At 33.5% G+C, this 17,921-nt stretch overlaps 1 protein-coding gene across 1 annotated transcript in view; it reads left to right on the forward strand.

The window, feature by feature from the left end:
* The window catches only part of tara (SERTA domain-containing protein 2 taranis), an 80,002-nt gene that overhangs the window by 21,554 nt on the left and 40,527 nt on the right, over positions 1-17,921 (forward strand). Inside the window, exon 2 of the mRNA XM_072532188.1 lies at positions 15,620-15,680. The gene's annotated coding sequence lies outside the window, so the exon portion shown is untranslated. The remainder of the gene's footprint in view (positions 1-15,619; positions 15,681-17,921) is intronic.

Here is a 17,921-nt window from a genome sequence, read left to right on the forward strand (position 1 = left end):
TTAAAATTTTCTCCCACCACACTTGATATGGGCTGTTTATTTCAATACAGATTTTTAATGATTTGGATTTCCTTAGTATCAAGTCCCGAATGGTGTAATGGTTGTATAAGTTTGTCATGCTTGACGGTGCCAACGCTTTCTTATAGCCGATAAAACAGGGGTAAATATATTTTTGCTGATCCAGAAATTTCTGAATCAAGACTTACATTGCAAAGAGGTGTTCTAAAACCGCATCAGTTCTAAAGCCAAACTGTGTATTACCTATACTTTGTTCTTATTCTGAAATGGATAATACGCAAGGGTACGACCCTTGTTGAAAAATTTAAAAAATACAACTGATATTCAATCGCATCTTGTTGCTTCCCACCTTTTGTTGGTTCTAAGACTTTTATTACCTCACTTTTCAATATCTTTGGTCCTTCCAGTTCAAGAGTGTTCGTTTTATGACGATAATCCGTAAACAAATTTTTGATATCGATTGCTCGTATCCGTAACTGTTCTTCCTTGTCGACAATCCGTTGCTTTTATGATCTTTTTTTGTTGTTTTGTGTCATATTTATTTTTTTTTCCTTTAAAATTGTTCTTCGAATTTTGTGATTCGAGTCCTTAGGATATGTCTAGCAGCTGCCGTTTGTGATTGTATTGTAGGTATAACAGAGTAGAGAATTTATTAAGTACCCTGCCAAATATCGCAAAGTTTAGCGATTTCCTCTTTATCCTTTTGGTTGGTTAATTAGTTCGTGTCTCACGTATATTTGTTTTGTTCTTCAGCCTCTCAGGATCATCATTTCTTTTTCCTTTATCAGTAATTACTTAGTCACCTGCGATGTCTAATGTGTTAGGTATTCGTTTCACACTGCTATCCCCACTCCTTAGCTGATTCTTTCATATTTTGATTGCACTTTTCTAGTATATTTTAAATAGGACTGGAGATATGAACTATTCCTGCAAAAAATCCTTTTTTTATATTGATTCTATGATTGTCTTTGCTTTTTCTTTTCTAGTTGTTACTCTGTTTTATCCTTTAGTATCTCTCCGGATAGTCTTCTCATTTATGATTCACATTAAGGCAACATTTATTCCAAAATTGACGTTTTCAGATTTCGATAATTTGTTTTCTAATAAAACATTTTTAGTCCAGTCGTTAGAGATTTGACTTCTAAAAATCATACGAACCACCTGAATTTTGCTGACAATGTATATTTTGGGACCCCAAATAAGATGCAAAAAAGTTTGCAACTCTTACTCCAGGGCTCCCTAAAACTCCCTCTCGTAAGGTGGGAAATGGAGAACATTGATTTACCAAGAATATGTATGTCGAAGAAAAAAATGTTTTAAACAAGAAATATAGCTGAGATAATTTTAAACAAAATTATTGATTATTTGTGTAGAATAAACCGTTCTCTCGGAAACAAAGCTTGGAACGACTGGGAACTTTAAATGAAATTAGAGGAGACCCCGAGAGCGATGGAAAGGTGAATGTTGAAAGATAGAAAACGTAACGAATTGCTACGAAATCTTACGAAGGTGAAAGATATATAGAAAAGGCAACATACTTAAGTGGAAATTTGCTGCAGGCCATAACATCAGTTAGAAGGACGAAAGATAAGTACTGCACTGAATACCCTGGGAATCAAAACGACCCAAAGGAAGACTGTAGATGATGTGGGCAATTTATTTAGACATACCGGTCCAAGATGGACGAAAATCCCAATGGATAGAGAAAAATGGAATGATATATCCGGAGATAGATTACTACTTATACAATTAGTGTCCTATATCATGTGAAGAAGTATATGTATCTTATATATATATATATATATATATATATATATATATATATATATATATATATATATATATATATATGTACCTTAAAAAAAGTATAGTAAACACTAGACACCGCTAAATGTTTATTCGAGTAATTTTCAAATCACTTGGTAACTGTAAAAAGTACAGAAACGTTAAACTTACAAAACGAATCGACAACAGCGCCCGATATCATCAATAACTATTATTAAACGATCGCCGTGATTTTATAATCATCCTTTTTTCACGACCCAATCTAGTTAGTTATGGATGGAGGTCACGGTTGTCTCGATTATCTCTCTTGGCTCGGCCGCCCCCCTGCAGACTATTGTTTTAGTGTTTGCTCTCTCCCGCTCTCTCTGTCTTGCCCGCATATCGAATTGCATTGCTAATTGCAGTCGGCCAAACAACAAACAGGTGTCAGAGGAACCCATTATCCTCCTTCTCTCTCGTTGAGGTCGCCGGAACAATAATCAAGTGTGGCACGTGCGTTATTTAATCTCATTTAACAACTCAACTACCTCTGCCGTGATGTGTTTCGGCGGACCGCAGAACGCCTCAGACATTACCCTATGCCCTAACCCTGGCGATCGGTCTTCTGTTTGTCTTGTTGTAATGGTGGCTCGTTTATCCTAGACAATTGCAAGCGACCTTTATCTCATAATATACAGTAGCTAGAAATGCTAGAATGTTACGTTACTTACTTATTAATATCTTAATTTGACTGGGTCTATTGTAGGATTCTTGAATTAATAAAACATTTACATCATGCATCTATTACCTGACATATCTTTTGTTTTTTGGGTATTAAGATTTAATCATTTGTCATCTGGTTTTTGGGACGTTCTCTTTCTAACAATATGTGGAAAACAATCTTCTGCATATAGACTGAAATCTGACATCTGACAAATTTTTGTAATCAATATCTTATTCATAATTAAATCAATTATTCTTCACTATGCTAATAGTATTGAGATAATTTGTAGATGGCCACTTTCAAAAGTTTGGATTATAGATCAGTAAAACGAAAAAAAAAGCTAAAAAAATATGCGGTTTTTGAAGTTCTAAAAGGTATCTGACGGATGACAAATCGGTGAAGACGTACAGCTGATTTTGCTTTGTTTTTTTAACAATCATAAAACGTGAAAAAATTAATTTTTTAACTATAAAACGCATTATATGCTATAATAGCATTGTTTATTATTAACAATAAGAGCTGAAAATTGAACAGATTATAAACGAAGATTTAAATTTTATTATCCATTTTATAGATGGCATATACCGACAAGGAGTAAAAAAGTATAACCCGTTAAAGTGATGGTACCCGTAAAATACCGCTCCGAGTTCCTTTTTGTTAAGGAACTTCACATTGAAACGCTCTGATAAAATTGGAAATATTTCGGTTTCTATGACACGCAGAAATTTGATTTTTTTAAATTGCGGTAGCTCGATAAAAAGTTGAATTCACTATTATTTCTTAAGAAATATTTAAATCTTATTAATTGATGTATATTATTTATATAAATATGTAATATTAATTATTAATTCTACTTGTAAAGTACAATAAGATTCGTTTCGAAATTTGTTTTAGAACCTTTATTCAGAGAGTGTAAAATCTTAAAAAATAAGTCGTTTCATGTTTTAATTAAAATCAACCATTTTGGAGTATTAATTTATAATAACTCTTGACTTTTGAATCGTATAGACAACAGACGCAAATGTGCTCTATCTCTTCGATCTTAGTGTTAGTACCGCGAGACACGTGTGTAAAAACCGCTAAAGACAGCTCCGAGAAACGAGAGAGAATACGAGAAACAACCGCGAATGGAAGCCTGTGTATATTAATACCGCGAGTGTGTGTAACAACAATATTGCTAAGACTTTTATAAACCTAATTTGGCTATTATCTGTATAACCCTCTAATACCTCTACTAATTATTTTGAACCAGCCCTATTTAATAGTTCTTATACTTTGGGATTATATTATTAATTTCACATGCGTACACGCCTTTTTGTACACCATAGAAGACGAGATATTGCCAATAAAAAAAATTGTTTAATCTATTAGAGATATTGCAAATTTTTCCAGCGCGCTTAGTTTTGAAGCTCCATTAAAAACAACGGAGGTCGGAACTATATGGTCTACTCCATATAACCGTGGCGGCATTTTACGAGTATATACGATGACTTTAACGAGTTATAACTTTTTACGCCTTCTCTGTATGAGCCCTCTATAAATTGGATCATAAAATCTAGATATAATCTGTTCAATTTTCAACTCTTGGTCAATATTGGTCACAGAAGGTTTTTTTTTGTTACAGATTGTGTTTTTCACCATATTTTCAGTGAGCAGTGAGCCTACATACAACCGCGTGGCATAAAAAATATAAGTTATAAAGGTTTATAGGCTAAAGTCAGTCATTTTTTAAACGGTTTTTTAATAACAATTTTGCTAAAACGTTGAAATTTTTTTAAATATATCTTAAATTTAAGCCTCAAAGAATCGATTGCGATCTGCTGAATACCTCTAGAAGCACTGTTTGAGCAAGTACAGTTGTTTAAATAATCGCTCTCCGGGATAAACAAATTGGATAACTTACACACTATATCTCCACAATTGCCACAATTTCTAGTAGTTATATTACATGCAATTATTCAGAAAACAAAGTTATTAACATAAATTACTGCAAAAATAAGGGGTTTTTAGGATTATCTCGGACAATTATTGTTTATGTATTTTAATATAATAGAAATTCGCAAATTAAAGAAATTTTTTCTAAAATATATAAGAAACGTTTTATTGACAAAAAAACATTTTTTCTCATTTTATGATTGTTAAAAAAATCAAAGCAAAATCAGCTGTACGTCTTCAAGAATTAATTCCTCATATACCTTTTAAAACCTTCAAAAACCTATACTTATAAGATTTTTACGTGAAATCGATGATTTTTTCACAGATTGACTGGGGTATTATCAGACCGAAAATACGATGAAAATAACGGATTGCAGAAGTCGTAAAACGATGCTGATACGAAACATGGAAAAAAGAGTTTAGAATCTAGAAGTTTAAAGTTGAAAAAGAGGGGAAAACGCTATTCATGGAAATATTGTTTAGCAAATTAAGTAGTATTATGGTTAAATTAATTTACTTTTTTAACATTACTAATGTAAAATGTACATATAAGACGGACGAATCCCGAATAGACGACACATACATTATTATCGTGTAGTATTTGTCCATAGTTGATGAATTGTTGTACACACAGTGGTATATTGATTTCCAAATTGGAGTAGGTCCTCTGGCGGACGTAATGTAGATTTAAAGGGGTTAGTCCCGCTGAGGGTGTATCAGTTTAGGACACTATTAAATATTCAACAACTAAGAAACACCTACTGATGGTTCGATGTATTTATGGATAAAATACTCTAAAGAGGACAGGACGAATATAGTTGTAGCTGTTTTCTTTGTAAAATCATAAAAAAATCCAGAAAATATTGCATTGTTCACAATATTCATAGGGTAAAAAAGTCAAATATTTATAACCCATAACCTAATTCGTACAAAAATCTTCAAAGTGTGACGCAATTTTGGATCTAGGTAAAATCACGGTATAAGATATCTTTTCCATAGAATTAATATAGTAGATATCTAGTAATCTATGGGTACATTATAGCATTTGATCTTACATAAGCGTCATACATCATCGAGAGATGTAACATATGGTGACTAGCACTCAATAATTATATCTATAAACGAGATATCCCTCATTAAAAATGATGGTATTCTTCTTAAATATATTCCGTACATTTTAATCAAGTTATTGATTTTTATTTTAAAAAATCCACATATACAAGCATTGGGATTTTTATTAAATATTTTCTTCAGATGTAATAAACTTTTTATTTGATATCACTTTTTTTTCATATATGAAGTACTAAATGGTACTTCTGCATTGATCTGGGATTTGCCTTAACTTTGTTCTGTTTTCATTACCATCTTCCACACTTCTCCAGCGATATCATCTGCCCCAACTTTACCTTTCCGTATTTTACGTAGTTTTTGAGCAATTTGGGTCTTTGTAATTTTTAGACGGTATTACTATAACAGTTTCTGTTAATTTTTATCACATTCTTCGGTAACCTATCAAAGGATTCATATCTTCTTCTACTTCTTACCTTGGCGCTACAACCCTTTGTGAATTTTGGCATGCTTAACGATGTCCCTCCTTTCTGCCCTCTTGGTTGCGTTTATTCTCTACCTCCTGATGTTCATGGTTTTAAGTTTCTTCGTCCATCCATCGTTTACGGGCTTTCTTTTTGTTCTATAACTTTTTCGATCTTTTGGGGCTTATTATGACAATGTCTTTTATTTATGCAACCGTTGATATCTAATTTTCTAATAATGACTTCCAAAGTTAGATTGAAAAGTACCGTTGATAAGAAATCGCACTGCCTAACTCAATTTTCAATACCAAATGTCCAAGGTCATTTGTAAAGTTTGACTAACGTTTTGGATATACCTAGCATGAATAATTGCTTGAGCATCTTTTGCCTATCTAATCCATCGAACACCTGTTTGAAATCGATATACAGGTGGTACATTGGTATGTTATATTCAAAACATTTGTCATGTATACCTCTTAACATAAGTATTTGGTCTGATCTTTTTGGTCTGAAACCAGATTTGTATTTTCCTTCGAAGAGTCTGTTGTCTTCCTTCTTGTACGTAGGAAGTGTGATTCCTAATTTTCAATCCTCTGAGATGGCTTTTTAGAGTTAATACGCGGCAGATTAGTTTATGTAGTAGAGGTTTCCATAAGGTATGTCTACCATTCTTTATCAGTTGTACAGTTATTCCATCTGTGACAGGCGCTTTGTTATTTTTTAGACGCTTTGTGGCATAGACAGTTTTTTCTAATATTGGTTCTTCATCTAGCATCGAGCTCTTGAAAATGCTCCTTCCTCCTTTCAGGATTTCCTTTTTCTCACTGATGATTGCCTCGTTTTTGTCCTTGAAAATTGTTGATCTTGGTATAAATGCTTGCGTGTGCGGCTTGATTTCCTTGTAAAAAATTTCCTGGTCTCTCTTCTGTTATTATAGTCGAGTATTTGTTGTATTTTTTTTAACATTTCTTTCTCTTTCCTTCTACATAATATCGTTGCATCCCTTCTTTTTTTTCATATGCTCTTCTATTTAATCGGGAATTTCTTTGTAAAGATTTCTGTCTAACTGTACTTTTGCTATCTATTGCTAGTGTTCATTAATCCTCATTAATAAATATTACTTGGAGCGGGCGCATTTGTGTGTGTATGTTTGCTTTAATTTGCATTTTGAGAACGATTTCCGAATTAGAATCGGAAACATAAAAATAAACGTATTGTGGGATTATTTCCCATTAAAAATCGTAGATAAGTATATACAGAAGGTTGTTTTAAAACGAAGCAAATTACCGGAGTGGCTTATATTGACCTAATACCATCTAAAATTGTTGATAAAAATGTACAACATCACTAGAGATTCTAATCTGGTTAATTTAGTTAATATGTACTGCAAAACCGACGGTTCTACGTGACTTTACAAGAAAAACCGTTAGAGAAAAACGGACAATTTACCTCAAGGAAATGTACTCACGCCTAACTTACAACATATAGAATGACATACCTTGTAACACAGATTGTGGACTGGACTGGCTTATCAGCAGATGAATTATATTATATGCCGCGCAAGATCGAGAACGATATCGGCAAATCGTCATGGAAGCTACCCACGCCTAAAACTTGGGCATGGTACTCAAAGAACAAGAAGTAACACAGACTCGAAATATTTTTATACATGCTAATAATATTGCTACAGCTGAATTGCTCAGTGAAGTAGTTTTGAAGGGCAGATGGGAAACTTATCGTGTCTTGAAAGGTACTAGATGAGTGTGTCAATAATTGTCTGAAGTAGAATCCCATAAAGACTAACTCTGCACATGCTGTCTTTCTGTCTGTACGTACCGTTCCGCTTCACAAGGCTATTAATGACATTATGAAAATAATATGGGGATTACCACCCAAAGTATTGGTAGAAGAGCAGACTCCAAACACACATGATTTGGTTAATATTCCCGTAAAAACTTAATGAATTGCATAGGGTTAATTGAAAACATATTCCAGGATCGTCGAAAACGATGTTTATAGATGGCTGTATAAAATGAGTGAGTCTTGCATTCATTTCATCGACACAATGAACACAAGATATGTGAATTTTTGTTTTTCGTTCGTCTGATTTTGTTCATAACTAGTTTTATATAAATGTTTGATACTTTGAAAAGACTACTACATACCTATCAACCGAAATTTTCACCCACCGAATCAGATTATCTCGTGTCGAAAATCCAACCTGTTGGATTAGATTGGCACGAGCCAACCGGCTGTAAATAATCTAATAAAAAAGAGTAGAAATTACACAGGACACCGCTCCGACTCGGCGACGATCAAGTACTAAATTGCCTGGCCTCCTATTATTTAATTGGACATAAAAGAGGGTGGAGTAATAATCGCACTAAGCGCCAAAAAGCTCAATAATGAAGAGGAAGTTGCTCCGTCGCTTGACTAGGTCAGTAGGTAGATCTGTTTACGTTTTGTACGCCTAATAATTGAAGCAGAAGGTGACAAGTGCATCTTTTGTTGTGTGCATTGTCCGAAAAAGCTATTTCGACCTTGCTATAAAGGGCTTGTCGGCGCCACCTGCCGAGTTGCTTCCAGCACATGATGAAAGTGATTTACTGTTATTATGATCCGGTGACACGTGGTGTTGACATAATTATAAAAGTGATGATATTGAATAGGCGGTGTGAACCGAAGTGATTTATTTATTATACCTACATTTATAGTGTCATAGAGCAAGGCAACAAGTGTTATTTTCACCACGAAACTGAATAATATAAAACGTGATATAAAACAAATAAATAAGTTTATTTATATGTATTATATTTATTAATCTATTAAAGGAACAATACAATGCTTTGATTAAAGAGCATTTTATATTTAACCTAATTTGCTATTTTACTCGGCTAGATATTCCCAATGGTTCACCTTAAAATCTAATAATAATTATAGTTGCATACTTCACTGTTGTGACAGGTTCACTGGCCGAATTTAAACTGACATCTATCTGTATCAAACAGGTTCTAAAGGTTTTGTGCATTTGTAGTTATGGAGTCGGTTTTCGTGACCATTAGCAATCTTCTTTATTTCTTTTTTAATTGTTACTATACGCAGTTCCCGATGTAGGTCTTTATTGCGGATATACCACGAAGCGTTGGCTATGTTCATTAGTATTCGGTTTGAGACTCTTTGAAGGCAAGCATAGTTACTCTCACTAGTATAGTACAGCCTCATATCTGTAAACCATAGGACCATACTGGTTTGAGCATTTGTTTGTAAATTAATACCGTGTTTTTGATTGTAAGTTGTGAGCTTCTACCTAAGTAATAGCCAATTCCACTTATTGTATTGTAATTTCAGTTCTTCAGTTTTCTTTTTGATAATAGTTCCTAACACTTAATTTGCTATCCAAATGTAGTCCTAGGTATTTCACTGTTTTCTTGTACGGGACGATTTTATTGGTTAGTCTAACTGGCTGATTATTTATTTATTTTTTGTTAGTGACGTGAGCTGATTTCCCTTCATTCCAAGTGCTTATTTTGTTCACTTCATTTTAGAGACTTCTAGTTGTTTCTTCGTATGTTTGTCTGACTGTTAGTATTACAGTGTCGTCTGCAATTGCGACCAGTTTGATTGGTCGTAGTTTTGAATATTCACCTTTCTGTTTAACTCTAAAAGTGCTGTCTTCCAAATATAACTGTATTAGATGGACATAAGGAATGAAGTTTTAGTAACAAGCCTTTATATTGTGTTCTCTTCTATTGATCTCACTATAATATTTGGTATGTGATGTATTTTGGTCTATTGTTGAGTGTTTATTACCGAATCCAAATTGATAGGAAGGAATAATTTCTTTGTGGTTGAGTAGGTATAGGTTCTATTCTTATTAGCAATATCTTCTGGAGATAGTTGGTACGAACCATATTGGTCTGTATGATTGTACTTTACTTCCTGAATTAACTGTTCTAAAACTAATTCACTGGTTTGGGAATCATAATTATGTTAGCTGTTTTTCTTTATTGGTACATATTGTAACCTGAATATTGCATTTATAAGGTTTGTTTTAAGATGGCCTTCCTAGTTAATTTTTGTAGTATTTCTCCTTTTATTAAGTCAAATCTCAGAGCCTTTTTGGGATAAATATTGTTTTTGATTAAAATCATGAATGTGTGGCCTGTGTGAGTCCATTTCAAATAGGTAAAAAGAAATAAAATAAGACAATAAGACAAAATCAAGAAAAGACAATCAATTAAATTGATTGTGAGTAAGTCTTATTTTATTTCTTTTTACCTATGTTTTTGATTATGGTCAGTTTGGGTACAGAAACGGACTAGGAACTAGAGAGGCGTTATTTGCTATTAATGTGATAGCTCAAAGATGAATGGATATGAATGTGGATGTGCATGTTTGTTATGTTGGTGTTGAAAAAGCATTTGACTAAGTTAGACATGAAAAATTAGTCCAAATTCTAAAGACAAAAAAATATCGACAAAAGGGATTTAAGAATAATAGCAAACCTTTACTGAAATCAAAGAGCAAATTATAATAGATAACAAACCCAGTTTAGAAATTGAAATCAGGAGAGGAGTTAGGCAGGGATAGATTATGTCTCCATTATATTCAATGTATATAGTAAATTCATTCTTCACAAACAAACATAAAGTTGGGAGATGTACCTATAGAAAGGGTTGAAAAATACAAATACCTGGGAACCTGTATTTCAGAAAATAATGAGCAAACAACAGACATAAGAGCAAGGATCGAAATAGCAAGAAATGCGTTTGTAAAAACTAAAACTTTTCTGTGCAATATAGACCTTAGATTAGAACTGAAAGTAAGAGCTCCGAGATGTTCCGTGTTTTCGATACTACAATAAGGAGTTAAAAGCTGACCACTGTAGCAAGAACACATAAATAAGTTACATTTATTTGAAATATGGTGTTACAGAAGGATGCTTAGAATAGCAACGACAGATGAAAACGAATACGGAAGTATTGTGAGAAATGGGCAAAGAATATGAAATAATAAACACAATAAAAATAGGAAATTTTGATCAAATAAAAGGCATATATCGAGCACAGTTTAATTTAATCTTGACCAAGTACTTTCGACCCCTAGATCATCTTCAGGGAAATTTCGTCAATTGCGGCCTATCCGACAAGAATAAAATGTCATAAACATATAATTGTACAACACACTACACTACACAAGGACAAACACACTTTAAAATTATTGAAAAATAGCTACATTGCGTACAGAAGCCGGAGACAGAATGAAAGGGATCGAAAGTACTTGGGCAAGATTAAATTAAACTGTGCTCGATATATGCCTTTTATTTGATCAAAGTTCATTTATCCGAGCATTCAACCTTATATTTAAAAATAGGAAAGTTACAATATCTGGGACACGTAATGAGGAGACAGCGATATGAAATGTTAAGATTGATAATGCAGGGAATGATAAGAGGAAGAAGGAATGTGGAAGAAGGAAGTGTCGTGATTGAAGAATTTGAGAGACTGAATGCAGTTCAATGGAAGTCTTCAGAGCAGCGTTAGATAGAGTAAAGATAGTGATGATGATATCCAACCTCCGATTGGGAGACGGCACTTACTTAAAGAACGAGAATGTCGATGATTATGGATGTTAAACCAAAATAGAACATACAAATGTTGACTATATGGCCTTATTCTTTATAAATTTTATATTGGTTTATTGCCAACTTAGTAACTAAGTAAAAACTGCGATAAAAACTAAACGACAGTAATCTCATATCGCTTTTATGATATTTTGCTACGAATATTTTTGGGTACGAATATTTTGCTAAAGAGTACTCCTGGAAGAATCCTCCGTTATTATTTTATAAAAAGTACCTAATATTCTTCCGTGATTCCAAATATTTAAAAATAAACGAATTCACCAGTTACGACATAATACACTACAATAAATCAAACACCAATTGAATAATTATCTAGATATGCATAAATATGCAAATTTTTATTATTAACTTTTGTTTACATTTTCAAGACATTGACCCTGTTTTAAGATCTGATAATACTAATTATAAACTAGTATTTCTTTCAACATAAATAAATTAAAATCCAATTTGTTGTGGAATACGGAATATTATCCGCTGTTTCGTTATATCAGTTCGAAAGTTTGCATTGTGATAAGATATCAGTATGTTTTTGCTTGAGACCAGCCACAAATTATATTTTTCAGTCGATTATATTCTCGAATATTTCTTTTACCAGTTATCTCACAGATGGAGTCATCGGTGCATTTAATGAGAACATGCACTATCTTTTTCTACAGTATCATCTGACCTCATTATCAAATGTTTTGTTTAATATTTCTGGAATTTATCTTCAAGTCAGTCCTATTTTTGTATTTGGAATATCAGAATATACGAGAATAATTATCGAAAATTAAGTCATCGAAACGTTTACCAAAAATTAATTTTATTAGACAAGCATTGCAAATCTACATAGTAAATAAACCTTAGTCACAGACGTGATATCGACGAAAAAATTCAAAACATTGGCAAAAATCTAAATTTTTACAACTGTAATATAAACACACACTATTATAATGACTTTACGTATAATGCAAAGATCCTGTATCTCTATTGTATTGCTGTTGTATTGCATTGCTAATTATTTCAGAAAATTATAATTTTTTGCATTTGGATTATCTTTCTTCTGGACATTTTATAACAGCATTATGCTGTAAAGTTATATGTTTTTAGAAGGAGATACTTTTGCACGTAAATAGGGACTTTTAACATCTAAATACAACGAGGAGTTAAAAAGGAAGCAAACTATCTTTATCACTATTTAATCTGTACTTCGAGTATAACTCCAGTCGTCAGAGACGAAAATGCCACCGAACCTCACACCAACAAGCTGGATTTTGCAGAGAATGTCAATTTTGGGACTTCGAAAAAGATGCAAAAAAATTTATCACTCCTTTTCCCCGGCTTCCCCCTAAAACCCACCTGGGAAAAACGAAAAAATTTTTTAGAATGAACCGTTATCTCAGAATCGCTTTAAGACGACTGGCGATTTTGAATGCCTGCGCGCGAAATCAATTTTAAAGAAATGCTATCTTTTAATCAGTGTGTCCCATTGACAAAAGTCAAAATGCCTTTAAAGTGGAAGAGTGTAGCTTTCCTATGCAATTTTTGAGTTTTGCTTCAAATGAAGTGAGTTTATATAAAGCTGTTAAATAAATAAATGTTGCGCGATTTTTGCCATGTTTTACGATTCTCATGAGATCAATAAAATGTATTCCACTGGCCGGTCACTATGGAATTTTCATTGTTAGAGCCTACTTCAAAACCTATAGCACGAAATTTTGGTTTTGAGTTTTGGCAAAAATTTTAGCCATACGTTGAATTTAAACTTCCACATTACAAACGATCTAACAACTTTCAATTCCACTTCAATACCGTCTTCGTGGAAGCATCTACCGTGCCGTGCAATCTTTTGTAATGTAAAAATTTAAATTCGGCGTTTTTTAGACATATTTCAAATGCCTCATTTGTTTTCAAAACTCAAAATCAAAATTTCGTCTAATAGGTTTTGAAGATCAACCGAAACTGCATACTATAAGTTTTAACGATTAGGCTCTAAAAATTTTATTATGTTAAATAAACAAACAACTTTTATTTATTTAACATATTTATATAAGACTTTTTTGCGCCAAAATTCAAAAATTGCATACCAAAGTTGCACTCTTCACCTTTAAAACGCATTTTTACTTTTGTCGATAGGATAAAAAAAATTTTACCGTTGAGTTGATACAAACTTTGTTTAAAATTAATTTCGCGCATAACTGACATTCAAAATCTCAGGTCGCTTCGAGCGTTGTCCCTGAGAGAATGGTTCATTCTGCACAAAAGGTGCTAATTTTTTTTCGATTCTTTCCGTTTTTTCTCCCTTGGAGAGGGGTTTTAGGAGGAAGTCAAGGGTAGAAATGGTTAACTTTTTTGCATATTTTTTGGGGTCCCAAATTTGAGATTCTCAGCACAATTCAGATTGTTCCTGTCGTTTTTAGTCTGTGACGACTGGACTATATAATTTCAACCAAGCTTTAATCACATGTCATGTAGAAATTTCTATAAAAGAAGAAATAATTAATAATATACGGTACACCGAAGACACGATACTAATCGTTAGTAACCTGGAAGACTTTCAAGACTGATAAGAAAAAGTAAATAGAGCCAACAATCGCTATGGACTGAGATTGAACCTGAAAAAAACTAAATATATTGTAGCATTGTAAAAAAAATAATTTGCTGTTTACTCAAAATTTTTTAATATCCTGTTATATACACCTTAGATAATTTGGTACCGTGCAATTCGAGAACGCACTTAACCCACTGTTTTTATCGGTGAAAAATTTTTCTCGGCTATTAAATTTTCTTTGATAAAGTCTCCTTTACCCTTAAAATTTTAATATTTTTCTGTTTTGAAAAACGTTCACTAATTCCGATGCATATTGCGGTGTATATTATCTCATAAACGCTTGGCTTTAGACTCTTTAGACTTTAGTGGAATAATTATACTTATTATGAGTTTGGGATGAAAGTAAAAGCAACATTCACTCATAGTGGCTTCTGCGGGAGGAACAGAGTGTTAAGTCACTTCAGCCGAGATCTGACAGAATATGGAGTGGCGTTCTTCATCGGCGAAGTGGAATAGAAAATACATAATAGACAAATTCTAAAGGCGGGAAGCAACACAACGTGGAATACCGTTTTCCTCCTCAATATTTGTGGTTTACGATCCCTGGGAAAGGGCAAAACTTTATATTTACAATGGGCGCGTGCGTTGTTTGGCGGTAAATCAACATGGTTCAAAGGAAGGTTCGACGCTGATGCATAGCACGTACTTACCTCCCCTTCAGACCTGACTGGTACGGTCAGTGTAGTAGTATTTTTACTAACGAAGTTGTGTTGGAATTTTTACCATTGTATAGATTATCCAACTTGGTAAAATTTTTACGTTCAACCCTGGTGGCATACAACAGACAAAACTAAACTAAACTCTCGATCTCAAGGGGACACGCTCCATTGGGGTAGTTATTAAAAAGTAAATATTTGTTAATTCCACAGTAACGTGGTGGGCCAACCGTGCTGTCTTTTCTTTTTAACTATTATCTATTTCTTCGCCGATGTGAACTGGCGAAGAACACCTTTCCACGCTCCATGAGATTCCGGCTCAGAAGAGAAGGTCTCGCCTCAGATGGTTGACGGAGGGATGGTTCCCAGCGTCGCAGGGTTCCGTCGACTATCCAGCAGTAATTAATTCGGGCTGGAGTGTGAGCTTTCCAAGCATAACAATAATCCCGGTGATTAAGCTGTGATATATATTATAATAAAAAACGGTATTATAATCGAGTTACAGAACGAAAACACAAGCAGTACAACAAAATAAATTGCCACAATGCAAACAAGAATCACTAGATCTATTCTAGAATTAGTTATGTCGAGCAAGGTGAAACAAAAAGCAAGATATGAAAGTTCTACTCACAAACTCACCAGGACCTTTGTTTTGTCTTATATACTTTTGGCTTGATTTCTTGTTATACTTTTTATACGATATTCTAATAACTTGTCAATCTATTCCCAGTATACTGTAAGTTAATTTATTTCCAGTGGAACTGATATTTGCAGACCATCTAAACTCTGAGATAAAATCAACAAATAAACAATCAAGGTGAGTAGATTTTTCATTTATACGACCATTTCTTGTACTTTTAATTGTGTTTTATTGTGTCTGATACTTTATTCAAACATATAAAGGAGATGGACATTTTTTTACCGACAATGAGGTTAAATTTTTTAAGACTGACATCTCCTTTGATTTATAGCACACAACAAACAATCCAAGTATTTAAGCTTTTCTTTATGTTCGACCAATGACTTTTGTACGTTAATTACTTTGAATTTTGTACGTTATAATTTGGTTGTATTCGTAACAAATGTACTCGCCTTCCTGTATCCAGTTTCCATAGTTCTCTGTTCATTTAGTCGCCCGCTACCAGACATCTTTCGTAGACTGAAATATACTTTATCCAGTTCAAATTAGTTCAAAATTCGAAAAAGTGAGGAAAGCTTTATTCTTTCTGAATTCACAGAATTTTGTGCAGTGTTGTAACGTTGTGATATAAATATGGAAAATACGTAAAAACCACAACTTCTAAATAATCAAACACATGATTTTCACATGATTTTTCACAAACGACATTTCGTCTCTGACGACTGGAGTATAAATGTTTTTCTTCTTCGCACTGTACATAATACAATGGACACGAGCTGCATTCTTCTTCAGCTACCAAAACTGAATTTTTCTCTTTATTTATAGCTATCTGGAATACGAAAAGTTAAGCCAGAATCATTCTGTGAAATTTGACAACTAAAACCGTTGTCACTGCTCGTTAGTTGATCGACAAGTTAATATTTTGTTTACGTTGAGATCCCTATCGTTTTGTCTCCGCTGCGTTGTCTGCACAAATTGTCATATCATCCAAATATCTAATATTATTCCAGCGCTCTCCATGAAACAACACTTCTACAATTTCCTCGGTGTAAATATAAATAAGAGAGAAATAAGACACACTCCTGTCGCAATCCGTTCTGTTTCTTCAGTTGTCTGATTTTCGACTCTGATATTGACTTTCTAGTTATAATTTTTATTAAGTTATAACCAAAATGATTGAAGATATGACAGATGTAAAAGAACAAAATCCCTTTCGTGCTGGCAGATCCTATACTGGCAGCATATTTTCCCTAAAGCAAGTTATTGAGAAAAGATTAGCCCACAACTTTTCAACTCATCTAGTCTTTATATATCTGAAAGAAGCGTAGGTTAGTGTATCACTTTTAATGATCTGGGAGTAATGGAAAAACAAGGGATAAACAAAGAAGGTATAAAAGCAGTACAACATACTTTATTAGTAAGGGTCCTAAAGCCAGGTTGCTTCATAGCACCTAGACTCTTCAAAATTTATCGGAATGAGGCGCTCTCCGTGTGGAGAAGACAGTGCTGCAATATGGGCATCCCAATAATACACTTCCCTGATGGTCAAGCCATTCTAGCTGAAGACGGGAGTGATATAGACTATATGCTTAGAAAACTAGAAGAGGGATACACCAAGTGGAGCCTCACAAATAGTATACAAAAAACCGAGTACTTAGTTTCAGGAGAAAACCCAGAAAGCCTACAAATTAAAATGGAAACTAAAAAATCAACTGAAATCTTCCGCCACTAGACAGCTACAAGGACTATTATGGAATAATAAAATAACAAAAGAAAATAATAGAAGAATAATTTATACATTAATAGAAAATATTGGGTTGTACGGCGCCGAACTCGGGATATAAAAAATCAAAGAAACAAATTAAAAATTAAGGCCATAGAAATGAATTATTGGAGCTCACTATATTGCCAGCTCACTAGACTTAATAGGGTGAGGAACGAATATATTAGGAGAGAAATGGATATTGATCTAGACCTAATAGACACAATTGACTCTAAAGACTAAACTGGTATGGACATCTGCAGAGAATGCCTGAAAGTAGATAAAAGAAAAATGGACTCCATTCACTAGAAGAAAATAAGGTAGAGTAAGTCGGTCCTGGAGAGAAAATGTCGAAGACGCCATGACTGTCCACCAGAAGTTTAAAAACTGAAGATAACTTCGGCAGAAAACGCTGAAAATTAGGTTGCAAGAAACAGTGCTAGCTGTAGAAGATTCCCCTATTATATATACCAAAATTATTCGATGCTTGTCGTCTATCAAATGATTTTTGCACTGTTAGAATTTGAAACAGAATTTGGGCCGCGAAAAGTGCTTCCTGGTGCTTAGGACCTCCATTATGCATATACCTTCTCTTTACTACTCTTAAAATTGTTTTAAGTAGGTTACTTATGAGTTTAATTGATCTATAGTGTTTA

Source organism: Diabrotica undecimpunctata, chromosome 5 (genome assembly GCF_040954645.1).
Source record: "Diabrotica undecimpunctata isolate CICGRU chromosome 5, icDiaUnde3, whole genome shotgun sequence".
Lineage (NCBI taxonomy): Eukaryota > Metazoa > Arthropoda > Insecta > Coleoptera > Chrysomelidae > Diabrotica > Diabrotica undecimpunctata.